Source organism: Sciurus carolinensis (assembly GCF_902686445.1).
Source record: "Sciurus carolinensis chromosome 14 unlocalized genomic scaffold, mSciCar1.2 scaffold_101_arrow_ctg1, whole genome shotgun sequence".
Classification (NCBI taxonomy): domain Eukaryota; kingdom Metazoa; phylum Chordata; class Mammalia; order Rodentia; family Sciuridae; genus Sciurus; species Sciurus carolinensis.
The window spans coordinates 1,102,260-1,123,137 of NW_025920105.1; positions in this window are offsets into that span (position 1 = coordinate 1,102,260).

A 20,878-nucleotide genomic window follows, 5' to 3' on the forward strand; every position below is an offset into this window, starting at 1 on the left:
CCCTTTTATCTAACTGGAGTCTGCATTAGTTCTGGAAGTTACCACTATCTGTTCTGATATCTGTTACCACTATCTGTTAGGTGATGGCTTATTATCACAAGTTACCTAGGTTGCGTGTTCTTGAAGCAGCTACTTCTGCAAAACATTATCAGGTAACAGTTTTACAAAATGAAATTAGCAAGAGTAAAAATATATTCTGCTTGTATAATAGCTATCTTGAATTTTGACTGAGAACCACATTATATTCCCTATTTGAGATCATAGTAATTTTACAACAAAAACCAATCTTTTGATTATAACTTTAAATAAGCTGAAGTCTGACTTATTTTGGAGTCACTCTAACATGCAGTAAGGTGGGAGGCAGAGCCTTATCTCAGGTAAGGCGTGGCTCCTTACAAATCTTAAGTGTTCTAATTCTGATGTTGATCTTTGCTTCTTCCTTAAATATCATTAAGTAGTTTACATATACTGTTTCCTGAGTCTATACAAACTTTATAATTAACACAATTTAACATTGTATCTAAAACATGAATCAAAGAAAGGCTGAGAGAGCTTTTAACTTTCCTTTTGTGTGTCAAAGTGGCAAAATATTTTCATGTTTTACAAAATTAACCTTTAAACAAGTCAGGCTCTAACTTTTATAAATACATTTATATTTGAAGTTCTTTATCTCAGTGTAAAAAGTAACAAATTTTACACGTACCCCATTGATAGCAGGTCCTATAATAGAACATTAAATGATAGAAATAAATCCCCAATTAAAATTTACTCTTTATAAGTTTAAGATTACCATTACAGACAAGTTTAATCTGGAGAATAGCAGGTTGATAAATTCCTTGCTTTAAAACTTGTATACCTGAAAAACACGAACACATTTAATATACAACTAGAAACCATTTCACAATTACCTTGACACTTTTTTCTTACCAAATTTAGTTTTTAAAGAAAAATGTAGACTCTGTAACACAGTACAATACTCTAACAGTTGTTTAACCATAATTGTATACACCCCAATTTTTAAGACTAATTGTTCTAAAGAATAAAACTTAATAGACACAAAGTTAAGAGTAAATTAGTGTTTCTAAGAAATCCTTGCCATTTTACCATGTCATTTTACCATGTAGATTAAACTTTGGTTTATATCAGAACATTAGTATTTTCACCTTAGGAAAAACCTTTAATAGCTTTAGCTGTTTTACATACATACAACCAACTTAGTTACACACAGACTTTCTTAGCACTTACTTAGACCCTCATGTATTCCATCACACAGGCACTTTGTTACCCAGAAACATTTTTTTTTATTAAATATATTTTCAAACCCAGAACCTTTTATTTTCTCTTTCCTATTTGTTGACCCCTTTTTGTTCACGTTCTGAAACAACTCTTATGAAATTTCTGAACTTAGATACTCTAATTGAAACACAGTTGAAACTTTTGGAACCCTTTGTATATAGAATTCCACTTGTTAGGACATAACTCTTAATAACCTTGTTTTTAGTTTAGTGATGACACAAAGCAAGTTTAAACCCTTTTATTTACCAACCTATAAAAACACCAATAAGGTTTAAGTATGATACCCCATGGAATTTGAGGAGTTAAGAGTACCTGATGTTATTTAACAATGAGCATTTTAATTTTGCAAATTAATCAGATGTCACCAACAAACACATTTGAGTAATCCCATACATGTTAACTCTAATTCACTTATTCTGTAAAAACCAAGAAAGCAGGCAAGTGTCCTGAACAGTATTTGCTGTCTCTTTCCTGTTGAAGAAAAGTCCTAGGAACAATTGATATTAGACATTTTATTAACATCAATATTTTATTTGCTTGACCACCTAGAGACTTGTGAGTTATTTTCAAAGACATTTTACTTTCATTAGTTTACCCAATTTGAATTGAACCCTTTTAAATCACGTGAATAAAAGTATTTGGATCCATTTTAAAAAATTTAATTTTTATGCGCGCTTATATTTAACACAAAACTAAAGGCCTTGTAATATTCATCTCCATTGCAATGTAGCAGATATTTAAAAATAACTCGAGTTGGATAAAAAGAACTGATCAAAAATCATTAACCTAGGTATGCAGGATCAAAATTATGAGCTCAAAAATACAGCATTAAAGAAAAACAAAACAAACGAAGAATCCTAGAAAATAAGTTAGTTCTGGGTACCAACCCAGAAGTTTAAAATGGACACTTTTTTTTCTTTTCTTCAGGTTACCCGCCCCTTCCCGCTGAGACTGCTGCAGGCTTTGGCAAGGCCAGGCAGAGGGGAGGGGGGATTACCCAGGACTTTTTAACCCTTTTTTTCCTGGTTGAGAAATCAGGTTAGGTTTGAATGCAGAAAATAACAAAACATTATTTCTCACTACTTTTGAGGAATGGAGCTGCTGAGCTCTCTGCCTAGGGGGATTGGAGTAAACAAATCTCTCAGGAACAAGGAGGAGGACTGTAAAAGTACCCTGCAATGACAGACAGTCACGTAACGTGCTAAATCAAAAATTGGCTAGCTGGTACTTTGTCAATAAAAACAAACAATTTCCAATTATATCAAGGAGTTGCCCAGGCGCAACACAATGCCCAAATGGGGCCAAGAGTTAACCAGAAGCGACAAGTCGCCAGAATGCAGCACAAAAGCTGCTCAGATGTGAGAGTCACTCAAATGCGACAGAGTCGCAAAGACCCTTCTTTGGGCCAGCCTACGTTGAAGGTTGGCCATTCAGAGTGCAGAGGGTTACCCACTTCTTCCTTTTGACCTCGACCGACAAGTTGCCGGCACAGTTCCGGACGTCTTGCCAATGGTCGAGGGTGAGACTCAGGGGGGTTACCATGGATTGCCCCATTTCAGTCTCGCTGGTAAAAAAAGGAATTTAAGAAACAGGCACAGGACACAAGAAAACACAGACCAGACAACAGATTACAAACGCTGCGCGTCCTCGGCACGGACCGAGGAAATCAAATGTCGGAGAGTGCAAGCCCCTCTGGCCAAAAACAAGTCCCGACGAATCGAGCACCAAACAAGTCAAAAGCAAAGGGATTCAAATTCAGAACGCTTTCGGCTTCAGCATGACCTGAAAGTATCCAAAACCAGAGGTATTCAAATTCAAAACGCTTTCGGCACAACCCGAAAGCATTCAAAACCAAAGGTATTCAAATTCAAAATGCTTTCGGCACAACCCAAAAGCATTCAAAACCAAAGGTATTCAAATTCAAAACGCTTTCGGCACAGCCCGAAAGCATTCAAAAGCAAAGGGATTCAAATTCAGAACGCTTTCAGCACAAACCAAAAGTATTCAAAACCAAAAGTATTCAAAAGCGAAAGCATTCAAAGGTTTAAACCCCTGGGACGTCTCCCAGGGTAGCAGGAGAGAAGTCAGAGTCCGTCAACTCCCTCTCAGACTGCCCAAACTACAAATTGGAACACGCGTGCCCCTACAAAGTACAATCGCTGCGCTTCAGAACGAACAAGACAAAGCAACTACACAAGACAGACAAAGACAGACAATAACCCCCTGCTGGCCAGCTTAACTTACCTCCCAGAGTATTTGGCCGTTCCTCGGGCAGGGGTTCGGGGTGTCGAAGGGAAATCTCGGTGGAACCTCCAAATGAAAGACCCTCCGTCCCCCTGTCCAAGGAAAGTCACGCGAACACTGGCTGCAAAAGCAAGAGGCAGTTTATTGATAACACAGGCGCCTGCGGGTGCTCAGTAAAACCTCAGCCGGAGCTTCGGTGAACTGGCACACCGGGCTTTGGGGTACAGGTTTTTTATAGGGTAAAGGGGCAGGTTTCGCGCGCACGGTAAGCAACAGATTTCTTATTGGTTATTTTGAATCCAGCATTTAGACATTCTTGGAGAAGCCATAAATTTACTTTAACTGGAGAGGGGGATGAAAGATAGAGACACAGGCGGAGACACAGGCTTCCCCAAATTGCCCGCAGCCCCTCTCTTCCGCACCTGCATAAACACAGGCTTTCCCTAATTGCCCGCAGCACGGGTCGTAAAAAATGGTAAAGAATGTATAAACTCAGACTTCTTTCACCTTATCTGTGAAGGCTAGGGGAGCTGACCCGAGAAGGAACCTTGTTAAGGATAGAGCAGGCTCAGAACTTAAGATGCCATGCTTCACAAGCCATAATTTTACTTTGCCATTTGCAGTCCTTCGTTACCTCATCCTATTTACTCTGTCCTTGGTCAGGAATCTGGTATCAGAAGTTTTACAGGACAGTTTTATAGTTCCTGCTTATCAGCTCCTGTTAGTTCAGACATGCTCTGACTTTCCCAATTATCCTGCCTCTTTCTTAGCTAAATCTTCAGATAAATTCCTTTAACATGCCCCGTTAATAATTTTTCTTTTTCTCTTAAAATAGGCCTGAGCTGGTGGGACAGGGGTCTTTTCAGTTTTAACTTTGAGGGAAGTTCTCATTAAAATGCTGAGTTTAGCCTTTAACTTGCAATCCTCCTGTTCTTAGCATTCAGAGTACCTGAGATAACAGATGTGCACCAATGTGCCCAGGTTTTCTAAGATTTAAACCAGCATACCTCAAGAAGACACAAGCAAAATGTCTAAAAATTGTAATAAATTGATCTTGGCACAATACATCATGACTAAGTATTATCCTAGAAATGTAAAGATGGATTAGTCTTTTAAAATCAATAATTTTCTAATAGATGCAAAACAAAGCATTGGACATGTTATAATTTGATAACATGATGAAAACTCATCACACTGAAAATAAAAGGAAAATTCTGTAAGTTTTATCAAGTTCAATAAAGAAAAGCAAATAAAACCAGTCTGTGAAGGAAAAGAAAGCTATGTCCAGCATCAACACAATTGTCTACATAGAATATTCTACTACAAAGCTCCTACAAAGAATAAATCATTTTAATGTGATCATGGAATACAAGATCTACAGGAAGATGAACTGTATTTATTCAAGAAAGGAAGAGGGAAAGTAAAGACAAAAAAAATTTTCATTAGCCACTTCAAACATAGAAATAAAACCTCAGTGAGAAACTAACCCATATCCATCAGAGTGAAATAAAACAAATTCTGGCAAAAAGGCAGAGAAACTGGATGATCACTTTGTTGGTGGGAACATAAAATTATACAGCACCTTTAAAAGTACTTTGGCATTTTAAACAACTACACATGGGACCCAGCAGTGGCTCTCCTTGGCATTCATCCCAAGGAAATGCAAACAGCTCCACAAATATCCCTATATAAATATGCCACAGCTAGATTCATAAACACCCACCAAATATCCTCATGAACTTTTGATGGTGGCCAATGAAGAGCTGCTTTTCCATGCCACAGAGTACAACTGAGCAATAACATGGAGGAACTTACTGACAGACACAGCAACCTATTTGGGAGAATATTGCTGGGTAAAAAGAGTCAATTCACAAAACTTACACAATGTGTAACTCATTAATACACATTGCTGAATACCTGGCATTACATGTATGCATCACTGTGTACAGAATTTACAAATAATTGAAGGAGGAAATAATACCAATTTACCCAAAAGTCTTCACAAGGGATGATTATGATATAAATCTGAATATTGAATAATAATGTGCATGTAAAGAGTCACATATGATAAAGCTTCAGATGCATGCAGACATGCCAGTACATGTAACAGTGGTTAATATGATGAGGCTTAAGCTGGAGTACACTGGGGTCAACTTCCTAATTGTGCCAGTATACTACTTATGCAAGATGGTTTACCATTAGGAGAAAAGGAGTGATGTATGCATGTCTGGTTTATTTCTTATAACAGCACATTAATTTTCACCTACTCCAAAATAAAGTATTTTTAAAAAACAAATAATATGGTTATCAAAAGTTTGGGGCTGGGGAGATAACTCAGTTGGTAGAGTGCTTGCCTTACAAGCACAAGGCCCTGTGTTCAATCCCCAGCACCGCAAAAAAAAAAAAAAATAGTTTGAAAATATTGGAGTTTTAAGTCCAAGAAAAATATATTTCAACAAAAATTGTAAAATTATGCCTCTGTTCTTTCATTTTTTATTTCCTAAATGTTCTTTAATAATTAGAATATTTTTACTGATGAAATGATTGAAAGAGAATTAAATGGACAAATTCTGCAAACAGGTACAAGTTATGCAAAAAATTGAAAATTAATTTACTGCAAAAATTATTTTAAATCAGTTGCATTTCTATATTGTAACAACAAATACCAAAAAATGATTTTTTGGTAGTTCTGAGGACCAAATCCAGGGCCACTCACAAATCCAGTCACCTTTAATTTTATTCTTGTGATGGCCTGGCTAAATTTGCAGACTTAGTTTTATTTCTGCTGCCATCCTCCTGAGTAGCTGGGAATGCAGGCATGGCTCTTTTCACTCAGCAGAAATTGAACTTTAAAATAGCACTATTTACAACATGTATCAAAAATTTGAGTACTCAGGAATAAGTTTCACAACCAATTAAAAAACATTAATATAAAAACCTGAGGGAGATTTAGAATGGTGTGGGCAATAATGACAGGATGGCGAAGGAGGATGTCAAAAACAAGTCCAGACAGTGAGAGAACAAAGAGTGTCTGCGAATAAGGCCAAAATTCTAGATGACAAATGTGCCCATGGACATGAACAGAGACCCACCAGAAAGACTAAAACAGATATGTGGGTATGGGAAAAGGAAGCAACACTAAAGAAAAGAGAGCCTGGAGTCAGAGCAGATAGAAAAAGGAGGAGGGCCTAAAACTTTTGAAAAGAACAAGTCAGTACTTTCCTATAGGATTCCAGGCTCTGACTCTGGGGCCCCTTCTCTTCAAAGGAATCTGTTACTTTACTACCCTTGCTATTGTAGAAAACCTGCTGCCTGCTTGCTATCTTCCTGTCCTATTAAATGCAAAAAAAATATAAAAAAAAATTTTTTTGATCAAAATTACTCAACAGCTAAGTTTTGGAGTGCTTGCTTACCATCTGTGACTAACTGGGTTAGATACCAAGCCCCAAATACATTAAAAAACCCAAATAAAGCAAAGTTATTAAAAATTTATTCAAGACCTATACCCTGAAAGCTGTGCACATAAATCAATAGTACGAGAAATTTAAATGACTTAAATAAATTGAAAGATGTGTCATGGTCATATTTGAATAGATTCAATATTTTTCTAAATCTCACTTCTTCCTTACACTGAGTTATTAAGTTTTTTGGTACAAGCAAGACTTGTGGAAAAGCAGAACCTAAAATGGAATGAAAGAGTAAAGAGTAGAGAAGAGTCAAAACAGCAGAAAAGAAGTTGGAGAAACAGTACTACCCACCCAGTTCCAAGCTTATTGCAAAGCTCAGCAACATCACAGTGTGTAAGGACTATGAGACCAAGTGAATATAGCAGAGGACACAAGCAGACTCACACCTGAGTGGTCAAGCAAGCTTTGACAAACATGCCATGTCAATGGGAAAAGGAGAATCTTTTCCACAAATGGGTGTAGAAAAAACTTCATAACCATATGCAAAATTAAATATATAAATAAATAAGTCTCAAGCTCTGCTTCACACACTATGACCAATTAAGTGGGAATGATCACAGATCTAAATTTAAGTGTTCAAAATATAAAACCTTCTAAAACAAGAGATAAAAATCATCACAACCTTGGTTTTGGCTGACTTATGTAAAATACAAATGGCATGAAGTCTGAAAGAAAAAGAGGACTGGATGTACCTCAGTGGTACAGCACTTCCCTGCATGCTTAAGGCCCTGGACTCAATTCCCAGTACAAGAAAAAGACATGAGCAATAAATGAAAGGACTGTTGACCATGAACATGGATTGGTGACAAGGTAGAAGAGCTGTAACTTTGTACACAGTGGTGAGAATGTAATGTAGTTATCTGGAAAGAACTTGGCAGATTCTTAAAGTGGATACCTACATCATGGTCAACATATTCCACTCGTGGGCATCAACCAAGGAAAATTCAAGTAGAGTTCTGCATGTATATTATACACACACAGCAAATGTGAACAAGTAATTGGATAAACAAACTTAAATACACACAATCAGTACTAAAAAAGAAAATAATACACACAAGATGTGAAAGCCAAAACTATGCAAGAAGATAGACAAGAACATGAAAATTGTATGATTATATAAGGTATTAAAATCTTATAGTGCAAAAAGGCACAGCAGCAGTTTCTTGCAAACAAGGAGGTAGTAAAGGTGGAGCAAGAAACTTCTGGGGAAAATGGATACATTTATTATCCTGGAAGTGCTGGTGTTTCCTTAGGGCACAACCTAAATGTGTGCAAGTTTTTATAACTCAATTATACTTCAGTAAAGTATATGGAAAAAACAAACAAGTCATATTACAAATTTAAATTTAAAAAAGGGATGAAGAAACTAAAGGTTTGAGTAGGAAGATAACCACAAGAACAAAATAAGTATTTCTAAATAGCAAAAGACATTTATATACAATCTATTTATAGAACAACATTGTTGAGGCAGATCCTGGGACACCATAGTTGCTTCTAGGGTACCACATGTTCAAAGCTATTTTATTACAACAGCAAAATGTTGTTTGCCTTTTTTCTGGTTCTCCCAATAGTGTATAGTTGAATTGTCCACAGGTTACATGACACAAGTTGAACATAAAATATAGAAAGAGGAGAATCCAGCTGTATTCTAATTAGCCAAACAGCAAGTTTGCAAAACTTTACAGCAATGCCATGCTCTCCACTGATTTTTTTGGAGATCAATATATATTTTATTAAAAATGTTAATATTTTAAATTCAATATTTTAAGTGAATGTAGTCCTTTTTAAATTCTCAGTTTTAGTTCCCAACAGGGCAAGTGTTGATAGAAAAATGAAGGTTCTTTGGGATATTCAGTGTTGGAGAAGAGCTATTAATTGCATCAAATACTACTCAGGCAGCCCCCCCCCCCCCCCCCCGGGAGGAATAACTGCCCTGCTAAGTTCCAGCCTGCTGACATAGAATAAACTTTGAATTCTCCTACTTTCTGAGTGCACAACAATGGAAAATAACATTCCGATGAGATAGCCCCAAAGAGAAGTAGAGAGACAAGCACCTTTCAGGAGGGAGGGGCAATTAGCCTAACCATTAACCTCCCACTAAACCTTTTCTTAATAACAATGGGCCCTGAAGGAAAGGGGCGGATACTGAATTCAGGGATCTGGACTTTGACCTTCCCCCCACTGCAAAATAGTCCTAAATGGAGGCACAGAAAATTATCAAAACTCTGGGAAACAATGAATCTCAGAGAAAGAAAAGCAATGGGCAAGATTTGAGTACTTATCCCTCAGGATCTGGACTTCTATTTTCCCAGATAACAATGAGTTTCAACCTTTTAACAACTACCTTCTGTTAGGTTGGAATTTGGGCAACTGTAGAAGAGGGAGTGGAGCAACTGAGACAAAGGGCAGCGCGCCAGTGACCAATCAAAGTGGACAGAAAATTCCACCGGTCACTCAGCAGGATCCCTGCCTATTTTGGCCTGTAAAGACCCTGGGTAGCCCGGGCCACTCGCGATTTTCTCGGGGTCCCTACCTAACCTGTACCGCGGGGATGTGGGAATTTCACCCCAGAGCCAAATTCCAGTAACACTTGCTTTGGCTGCTTTCTGTAAATTTTATTTGGCCGCTAACCATGCCCCTGAGCTTACACCTTCCTAAGCTAAAATTTTAACCTGCACAACTATGTCCCTGACTGTGCTAACTGCATGTCCACAGTGTCCAATAAAACTGTAATACCCAGACTCCTTTTGTAGCCCACAAGCCATCTCCATGCCCAGAAAATGGGCCCTAACAGTGCCTGATCTATTGGCTTTGTTGTAGAATAAAGGAAAACTTGCTGATCCGAGGTTGGCATCCCATCTCCTGCATCCGTCATCTGTGGGCCATGAGCTTACAATCACCATCCCTGTTCTTTCCCAAGTTTACCTGATAAGAAATGGCTGTAACACAGTATAAACCATGTTTCCCAGTGCTCCTCCCCTGGGACAGTGTCCCCTGGACCATGCTTCCATTCATCAGGCTCAAATGGGGATCGGGATACAGAGTCTTAGTATACCCTACCACACTCAGGTCTTCTGTCCAGAAGGTCTTGGACAGTGACAAAGCTAGACCCCAGCATGGCCTGAGGGCAAAAGGTCACAGAGAACTAGGGGTAACCTGGAACATACAGTACCTTCTCCATCCTGCCCAGGAAGAGCTCTTTGGTGTTAGTTCAGCTGCCCTACAGCAGGCCTCTCGCCCGGAAACCCAACAAAATTGCTGTGTCCACGTGAACGCTGAAAACCTGCAGCCACTCAAGCAGCATGGAGGTCACACAAGAAGCCATCACCTCCCACCTGGCGCCACGAGGACCAATGCTGGCAGCTTTCCTTGGTGACACCACCTTCCTAGCTTGTAGGTCTTAGAGTTCAGGTACTGCATGATGATGAGGCAGGCTACCAGGATAATGTCGGTGGATAATGAGCCAGGAAGCTGGGCCATCTCATCCTTATTTATCATAATCCCATTGCCATGACAACTCCTGCCACTAAGGACTTATCGCCATGGTAATTCCCGCCTCAGGATTGGCATTACAAAATGATCAATGAGGACCAAGTGGGCAGCATTCTAATTTGGCATTGTAAAGTAACCAATGGGAGAATATTGGACACTATTCTAATCAGGTGTTACTAGATAACCAATAGGAACAAATGGGGTGAGGCCTTCAATCAGATCTGTATAGTAAGGGAATGTCTCACAGCCCAGCACATAAGACAAATTTGCAGACTTGGGAATCTTAAACTTCTCTTGCTCAGCCCACTCCACTCCACTGCACAGAGTGCTGTTTTCACCTTCACCTTCAATAACCAAGAACCTGGACCCCAACTGCACACCCCAACTAGCACATGCACTTGATATATTTTCTGTGATCGTAATTCACCAATGTTAAAAACAAGTGAAAGAGATGCCACGCAGAGAATGGAGAAGGGACAGGACTGCATGGAACATGCAATAGGGAATGTTGGTCTACAGAAGAAAGAAAAAAAACTCCCCAAATATTAATGATAATTATTTGGTAATGGCAGACTTTTGTGATGGTGGTACTGTTAGGTAGGAGTTCAGGTACACCAAGAAGGTGGAGGCAGGTTACAAGAAAAATGCCAGACAAGACAGGGAATTGAGCAATCACATCTCTGTAAGTCCCACTGCCATAACAACTCCTGCCACTAAAGACATCACCATGGCAACTCCCACCTTAGGTATGGCATTCTAAAACAACCAATGGGGATGAAGTGGACAGTATTCTAATTATGTTTTCTAAAGTAACCAATGGGGAAAAATTCGATGTTCTAATCAAATACTACAAGATAACCAATGGGAGGCAATCAATGGGAGTAATCAGGTCTACATAGGGAAGTGAATGCTTTATAGCCAGGCATAGAAGACACTGATTTCTGGACTTCCTAGATCTGTGGACCTCGAACCTCTCTGTCAATCCACTCCACTCCACCCTAAGGAGTGCTTCTTGGCCACTATGGTTAAAACCAAGAGTGGCATCAATCTGAGACTGCCCAGACAATGGTTGGGCAGATCCTTATAGAAGGACTTTTTGTACAAAGTTGTGGTAGTCTTGGTGCAAATTGTGATTATGACCCAGTACCTTTTGATAGTCACTAACAAGCAAATATTGCCCTCTCTCTCACAATATTCAGTTATACTAAATCTGAACTACAAATCAGGGGTGATGATGATGGAGCTTGAGACATCAGGATCCTCTATGCTCATTCCTCAGATTCTTGGTTATCTTCACAGGCTGTAGGCATAAGAGAAGTGGTATGTAGATGAGACTGGCTTAAAAATACTTTTGTTTATGCTTTATCAAGAAGCCCACTAATGGGCCATTGCACTGTTGCCAGCTCTTGTACTGAGCCCTGTTTTTCACCCCTCATGCCTGGTATACAGAGGCAGCTGGGTTTGACACTGTTACCTGCTCAGGGTGGCAGATGCAGCAACAGACAGGTAAGGATCACCCAGTCATGGTGTCTGTGACTCAACACTGGTGTTGCATAATCTGGGAAGGGATATGATTAGCATCAGTAGAAAGCCATGGAAACTGAGTAGAAAGCACTTCTGCCCAACCAGCTGTCCTATATCAGCTCCCCCAATCCCTGGCATTTATCTGTTCTCATCTCATTTTTCCTTTTCCTTCTTCTCCTGCACACACACAAGTGCAGCCCTCCCTACCTCTGCCTGTCTCAAGTGCACCTTCTCTGCTTGCTAATATTCATGCCTCACAGTGTCCCCTTTTATCCAGCAGATTGCAGTGGTTCTGCATTTTCTGGTTTTCCTTCCAACTAATACCTATCCCTGTGATTCCTAAATATGGTTAATCATTCCTGACTTTCTAAATCCTTGGGGTGGGGTGGGTCACAGCTCTGGCTGTCACAGCTCTTTGGCAGGAAGGTACTGGAAACCACACTCACTCAACCAATGCTCACTTTGTTGGATGTTTTCCTCCACTCTTGGCTCCAGGCTCTACCATCCCCATCAGTTTTCTGTGGAGTTTGATGGTTATGTCTGCAGGCAGGATGGCATGAAACTGCTTTGTTAGGTGTGGAAGTAGGAGCCCCAGGAAAGACAGGAAGAGCCAGTGGTTTTATGAGTCATCATTTGTCCTCCAACCTTTTCTACAGTACTGACTATATCTTAACCTCAACTCTCACTTTTTTCCTCTGTGTGCATTTTCTTGTCCTCAGCTGAGTGGAGAGCTGCCAAGGAGTGTTTAGGTCAAAACTGCATCAGTACCTTGGTTTCTTCTGCAGGTACATCCCTCCTCCTCCAACCCTCTCTACACACAGCTCAAAGAGACTTCCTCCCAGTCATTGAGACCTCAGACCTCAGGGAGGCTGCAGGGAAACATGCTCATTTGGATTAGAGTAGAAATGTCACATGGGCTGAAGCTGCCGCACAGAAATGGGGGCTTCTCCTTCCTGCTCCCAACTCCACTTTTCGGTATCCAAATCCTCCACTTGTCCTGCATGAGAAAAGGTGACAGCCTGAGTGGAGACTACCCTGCCCCATGTCTTCCACCAGTCAGTTGAGATAAATATTGGGTGAAAATTTGCATAAAAACACTTATGGTGCATATGCTTTCAAATCTTTCTTTGCATTTATTTTTCAATAGTGGGAATTGGACCTAAGGGCACATAACCACCGAGTTATACCCCAAAGTATCCCCTTTTTTGAGGTATTCTAACTAAGTTGTACAGGCTGACCTCAAACTCGAGATCCTCAGCCTCCCAAGTCACTGGTATTGTAGGCATGCAACACCATACCTGGCTAGTGTTTTAAATCTTTAATTTTGATTTTTATGAATTTTATTGGGGGAATCCATCATTTCTGGTTCTTGCATGTGATGGAAAGCTACATCAAGAAGAATATCCATGCCACTCGGTCCAAATCATGTCTAGTCTTCCTTCTTCCTAGAATTCTTATTTGGAGAAGGGGTTGAAAGACCCCTGCCCAGGCCCACCAACCTGGGCCCTGGTTACATCCATTCACATTTCCCAGTTCTCTACCATCCATAACATGCCTCCTGGTCATTATGTGTGGTCTACAAAGGGCCCAATGTAGGCCCAGATGCATGTGCACCATGTCCAGTACAGTCACATGGGTGAGACCTCCTTTCCCCACCACCCAGCATATCCACTATGCCCATCAGTACCAGTGTGATCTTCACTAGGGGTCACCCATCTGGTAAGGTATATGTAGATAGCAAGAAACCATTGCCTTCAGACACTACCTGTCACTCAACCCATGTGGGACGGGAGTACACCATCACCAGCAACTCATGCCAGCACAGAGCAGCAGCAAAATCAAACCCAAGACAACTGTATTGACTGCTTGGGTAGGAGACCAAAACTCCTCAAACAACTACCAACCACACAGGGCCACATCCACTGGACAGTCATCTTCAGATCAAACCTAGGGCAGCTTTGTTTCCATCTCTCCCTCACACACCACATCCTCCTAGTATTCATGCTTCTCTATTGCTCGTGTTTGAAATTCTGTATTAAAAAGCAATTTACTTTCCACATAACAATATACAGATAAAATTCAGACATGTGAAGAAATTTCTCACCCTCTTCTTGCAATGAAATGCACAATCCCAGTTGTCACTGCTTTTCATTTGGGGTTATTTGAATGACTCATCAAATTCTGTTAGAGTTCCTTCAAATATTGTTACCTAAGGACTAAGTTGTAAGTTTCAGCTTAAAACATGCTACATAGGTAATAGAAAATATGAAGAAGAAAGTAGCATACACAGACTCATAACATTTGTCAAAGTAAAAGAGAAAATAAGAAATGCTAGTACTGTATTTTGCAAACTCAAGAAAAACTGAACATACAAATTCCCAGCCTTTTGGCACAAATGAGAGCATGCTGTGGACACTGTTCTGCATCATCTTGATTTTCCATTTACAACCCTAATCCTAAGCCTCTTTGAATGATCACTGACTATTCTATGCCAGGAGCTAGTCTGGATCCCTCACTTGAAAATGACATTTTTTAATCTTTGGGGTGCCTTGTTTTTGTGGACCAAGGAAGCAGGCCTTAGTGATTTCAAACCCTCATTGAAGTTCAGAGCTAGATCCAGAATTTAAATGAGACCACTGAGCCCAGGTCTTAGCTTCCACAATCACTAGGGTGTCACCTTCACCTGTTCTATTGGCCTTATTTGATTATTATGTGTAATTTTCACTTTGTTTTTCTATTGACTTTTTCTGTGGTACTGGAGATTAGATCCAGGGATTTGTTCATGATAGGCATTCTCTCGATGATTTATTTTTTAAAAAAAATTATTTTAGTCTTAAGTTAATATCATATTATTTTAAAGAAGCAGACATGCTGTGTCTATTTCCTGTTACTCCAACACTTGACCTGATCTGTTGGAATAAAGGACTCAACACTTGACAGGGTTCTGTTGATGGTCCTCCCTCTTGGGGGCCATAGGCATGGCATGTCTCCATGTGTAGTTGCTTTTTAATATTAATAACCAATATATCATTAGAAACTTATTGGGAAAAAAACATTGGGAAGGTTTTACTGTATTGGAACACAAAATAGTGCACAATAAAAATTTGGCAGTAGTATATAGATAAAATGTATGTAAACAAATTGTAGATGTGCTGGAGTTTAAAGGAGTCTGTAATTGCTTTAATATAATAATAGATGAATAAAGAGGCATTCCTCTGAGCTTGGATGTGGTGTTTAGCCTTTGTTGCTATCCTAGTTTCAATAGTTGATTCTAGAGATACTTTACATAATAAAAACATTTAGGTTAGTCATAAATATAATTTGTGCTTTTCCTATGTTTAGTCTAATTCTTTGAAAATCAGAATAAGATTGTAGTCTGCCATTATATGGATTATGGTCCTGAGGGAAACTTCGGAGGGAACCAGCTACTAGATGGTTCGATTAGTCTTTTGCCCCTATACCCAGGTCGGATGACGGATTTGCACGTCAGGACCGCTACGGACCTCCACCAGAGTTTCCTCTGGCTTCGCCCTGCCCAGGCATAGTTCACCATCTTTCGGGTCCTAACACGTGCGCTTGTGCTCCACCTCCCTGGCGCGGCGGGCGAGACGGGCCGGTGGTGCGCCCTCTGCGTGACTGCCAGTGACAGCCGGGTATGGGCCCAACGCTCCAGCGCCATCCATTTTCAGGGCTAGTTGATTCGGCAGGTGAGTTGTTACACACTCCTTAGCGGATTCCGACTTCCATGGCCACCGTCCTGCTGTCTATATCAACCAACACCTTTTCTGGGGTCTGATGAGCGTCGGCATCGGGCGCCTTAACCCGGTGTTCAGTTCATCCCGCAGCGCCAGTTCTGCTTACCAAAAGTGGCCCAGTAGGCACTCGCATTCCATGCCCGGCTCCAGCCAGCGAGCTGGGCTTCTTACCCATTTAAAGTTTGAGAATAGGTTGAGATCGTTTCGGCCCCAAGACCTCTAATCATTCGCTTTACCGGATAAAACTGCGTGGGTTGCTTTTCAGGTCGTTCTTGTGCGAGAGTCCCGGAAGAGAAGCCGTGGGCGCCATAGGCGCCATACTGTCAGAATTATCAGCCAGGAGGGGGGGGAGGGGCGCTGCTGCTTATTGTAAAGGTCAGAATGTTCTCAGAATGAGAACTTCTTGGTCCCTGACAGATTATAATAGACTAAATATTAATTATAAGTTGATTTCTTTGCCCTTTAATAATAGTAAAAGCTTTTCACTGTTAAACACTGGAGTTCATGGTGGGAGTAGTTTCTCAGAAAATCTAGTGATGTGTTTGTTCTGAAGGTTGAAGGCTGGCACATCATGGTGGCCTCAGTTTAGCTGGGAGACAAGTTTGTTTCAGTTTAGCTAGGAGACAAGTTTGTTTTAATCTAGCTGGGAAATAAACTTATTTTGGTCTGGACTGTCATAAAAAGAGAATGTGTACTTTGAGAAGTAGCATAGATTGTACTTTTGAAGATTTTTCTTGTTTTAAACTAACCAAAAGTGATATGATCATTACTAAAGAAAAATATCTATAAAAAGACTGGCAGGAAAAATAAAGGCAGATTCAGCCTCAGAACACTTGGTGTCTCTGTGTGCTCTTTCTCCACTGCACCGATGCCTCCCATCCACCTAGGACCCTCGACCCCTGCTACAGCTGGACCCTGGCACAGACAGAATAGTAAAAGAAAATAATTTATTTACTGTAATTAGATACTTTCAAGTGACTACTGCGTTTCAGGATTCCTACCTTGCAATGTCCTCTCTACTGGTTAAATGTGAATGATAGAACATGGAGAAGTCACCCTATGTTCTGGTCCTTGAGGTTACAGGGAAGAATAGAGTATATGCAGGAGAACACAAATGCTTGGAGCAACCCTGGCACAGATGCATGTTGGTTCTCTAAGAGTGGGACCTGCCTGCCCTATAGGGAAAGGCACAATCGGAAACTATATCACTCCAATCTTCTGGAAGTTCTTGGTGACCTGGCAGCAAGCATAAACAGAGGGGAGTCATGGTGTCTGTGGCAGTGACCATGCTATGTCACCCAAATTCTCTCCAAAGTTCAGAGGTAGGCAGGAATGGGGCAGAAACAAGCCCACACAGGACAGAAGGTAAACACATTGGAGGTGTGAATTGCCTTTTACTCCACCTTGTCATCTTGGCTGAAAAACAAGTTCCATAATCCTGCACAAAGTTGGCAGGCATGTTAATGCCTATGGTCCCCTCAGGCACTTTTTCATACCTAGAAGATTTGCACTGTCTGCAATTTTTATTCTTGAAGAAAGAAATGGGTGCTAAGTTCTCAGCAGGACTGATTTTTTTTTTTTTTTTTGCAGTGCTGGGGATTGAACCCAGGGCCTTGTGCTTATGAGGCAAGCACTCTACCAACTGAGCTATCTCCCCAGCCCAGCAGGACTGATCTTGTCATGTGAATACTGTGTCTTCCTTCTCTGGGACAAGCAAGAAGTTTAAAGTCAAGCCTGGTCAATGCCCTGAATAAGCCTGGCTTCTGGATGAGTGACTGTGATCCCTGAAGTTTGTCAGATCCATGACATGGTCTAAGGCCTGTTCAGAGTTCTTTCTCTCACATTGACAGCACATGCCAGTTATGGTTCAAAAACTTTCTGTCCAGGATATCACTGCACCACCTTAATCCCCTGAGATAATAACCTTACGGAGAAGAAAACTGAGGCTCAGAAACTTGAAGTGAGTTACAAACATAGAAATTCTAAATAAAGGATTTGAACCTACCTGTTCAAATATCAACTTTTGGTAATCAGAGAGGAACGGCCTGTCCTCACATCTTAAAGTACCCCGGGATCTGGTACTAGGATCTTTGGGAAGAAAGTTCATGTAATATAGCAAGTCCAGAGAAAACATTCTCCCTTTCCTCTGAAGTGAGCAGCTTTACCTCCACTAGGCTAGCATGACTGATACCATTTTTTCAGGGAAGATCTCAATTTTCTCTATTTGGGTGGTACAGAAAATTGAACCTTGGACAGCTGCACCATTGAGCTGCATTTCCAAACATTTTTGTTTTATCTTTTTAAATTTTGATACAGGGTCTCTATGAATGCTTCTTAAACTTGTGATCTCACTACATGAGCCTCTCATGTAGCTGGGGTTACAGGTGTGTTCCATGCCCAGAGTGCAATTTCATAGTGGTGATTACCTTTCATTTTCTTAACCTGGTTAATACTGGGAGCCAGGACTCTATTCCATACCCAGGCATAACATTTGTAATCCAACCTTACCAGTGAGAAAGTAGTGCATCTTCCTTGTTAGAGTTACTGGCTGAGGGATGGATTTCTGCATCAGTAAAGATTTATTCTGGCAATGTAAGTGGGATACATGCAGAAGATCTGAGAAATTTGTGTGAGCAAAAAAATGGAAAGAAATAGGTCAAATACTGCAATATAAATATCTTGTGAGGCACCATTGTAGGTGATTTCCTCCATTTTTAAATAAAAGAGTTTTAATCCAATGCTCTAATTTCAATAAAATTTGAAAACAATGATTAAAAACCTTTGGCTGTTTTCCAAATCCTGACTCTATTTCATAGCAGAGCCTGTGAGTCCAGCCCCTTTCCTGCACACAGCTTTGTCTCTTCCAGGTGTCTAACCTGATTTTGGAAAACATATTTTATCATACACTTTAGAACTGAATTTCTTTTTCAAAATAACACAAAATAATAAAGTCAGTACTAAAGAAACCTCTGTTTTCTAAAAAGGTAAGGCACAAATACTCAGTTTTGGGTGTTGCTGGAGATTGAACCCAGGTTCTCATGCATGATAGGCAAGTGCTACACAATTAATATTAATAGGTTTAATGAGTAATAAATTTAATGAATAATCACAGAAATAATTTTAATGAGTATGCTTTTTAACCTGTTACAAGTATGCAATTCTGTTGTCTTGCTAATCAGAGCTCTCTGAATAAATCATGAGCAACACCACCAATAACAGAAAACTACTCTGAGTTCTACAATTTCCAGAAGATTCAATGAAGAAAGCACTAATGGAAGGGAGGAAAAGAATGCCCTCTCTAAAGCAAGAGTCATGTCATCTTTATATTCCTGAAATGAAAATGTTGCTCTCCTGGATTCTTTCTTAAAAATTTGAATTCAAATATAAAAGCATAGCAATGTGCATTGTTTACATGTTAGATTTTGTTTTATGATGTGGTGGAAGAATAGACCCTCATTAACTGACATCTTTTGGAATTTTTTACTTACATTATTAGGCAAACCATATCAAAATTCTGGGAATATACACAAATAGATGGGAGGCAAAAATTGTATTAAACAACTAGATAATTGTACAATACTGTCCTGAGTACAGATGTACATCACTGGCCTGAGTTATAGAATAGAAAAATAATTATAGAGGCAAGAATTGTGGGAAAAACCTATCATATTGTAAAGTAGCCTTTCCGATTTATTTATTGATAAATCAATTTGATACATGTATTATACAAGCTGAATTTGCATAATAAATTGAAATGTTTTTAAAGTATTTTGTGAAATAAAAGCCAAACTTACACTTTGTGCAATAAATCCTCAATAAAAATTTAAACCAGATCAATTTTATTATTTAAATTAAACCAAAATCTTAAAAGTGCATTATTGGTAACTAAGCAAAAATATCCTTAAGTACAATAATATATCTGTATAGAAAAAAACTATTTCAACAATGTAATATTAAATAGCTTAATAAGGATTACTCATTTTATTACATATGTTTTTGTAATGGTGGTGCACTTCATGCTTTAAATATAGCCCTTGCTGCTCTGCTGCTGAGGCTTATTTTAAAGTGGACAATTTTTTCCTCTTATCCCTCTCCAAGACTAACAAGTGAATCCAAATCTCCCCATAGTCAGGGCACACATGGAATGTAGCAGTGGAATCACCTCTTTAAAATCTCTTAGAGAGCACACCTGTAAACCTAGCAGTTTAAAAAACTGAAGCAGGAAGATTGTGAATCTACACCCAGCCTCAGCAATTTAGCAAGGCTCTAAGTAAGCAACTTAGTGTGACCCTGTCTCAAAATAAAATAGAAAAAAGGCTGGGGATGTGGCTCAGTTGTTGAGTGGCCCTGGGTTAAATACCTGCAAAAAAACTCTGAGAGATTCCACTTTGATGGGCAGAATCACAGCATTTGGACAGGAGTTCCTGTCCTTCTCCTTTACTAATAAAGCACTAAAGCTTATTTTTCCTGTTTCTTAAAACCATATCATTGTTATTGGATGGGCATCGAGAACAATGGCTGAGTTTTTGGTAAAATTTGGAAAAAATAGTTTACAAGTAGATACAACCATACCTAATTTTAAAAACTGAAATAAAAAGTAAAGAAACCTCAATTTGATTCAAAATAAAATACCTTAAATAAGGTTTAGTTTATTTAATATTGGTTTGAACTGCTGGATTGCTACAATAATGTGTAAAAACTGAACAGAAGGATTCAGTAATTGAAGTCTATAAAACAAAAGATGATCAATTTCATCATGCTTGATTAAAGGAATCCCAATAAAGTCTAACAGAAATTCCTTTTCTTAGTTGCAAATAGACACAATAACTTTATTTTATTTATTTATTTTTATATGGCATTGAGGATCAAACCCAGTGCCTTACACACATGCTAGGCAAGCACTCTGACCACTGAGCTAAAACTCCAGACTTAACATAATTTTTCTTTTGTTTTTAGATGTTGACAGACCTTTATTTTATTCATTTATTTATTTATATTTATATTTATTTATATATATGTGCTGAGACTCAAACCCAGTGCCTCACACATGCTAGGCAAGTGTACTGCCACTGAGCCAGAAGCCCAACCCTCACAGAAATT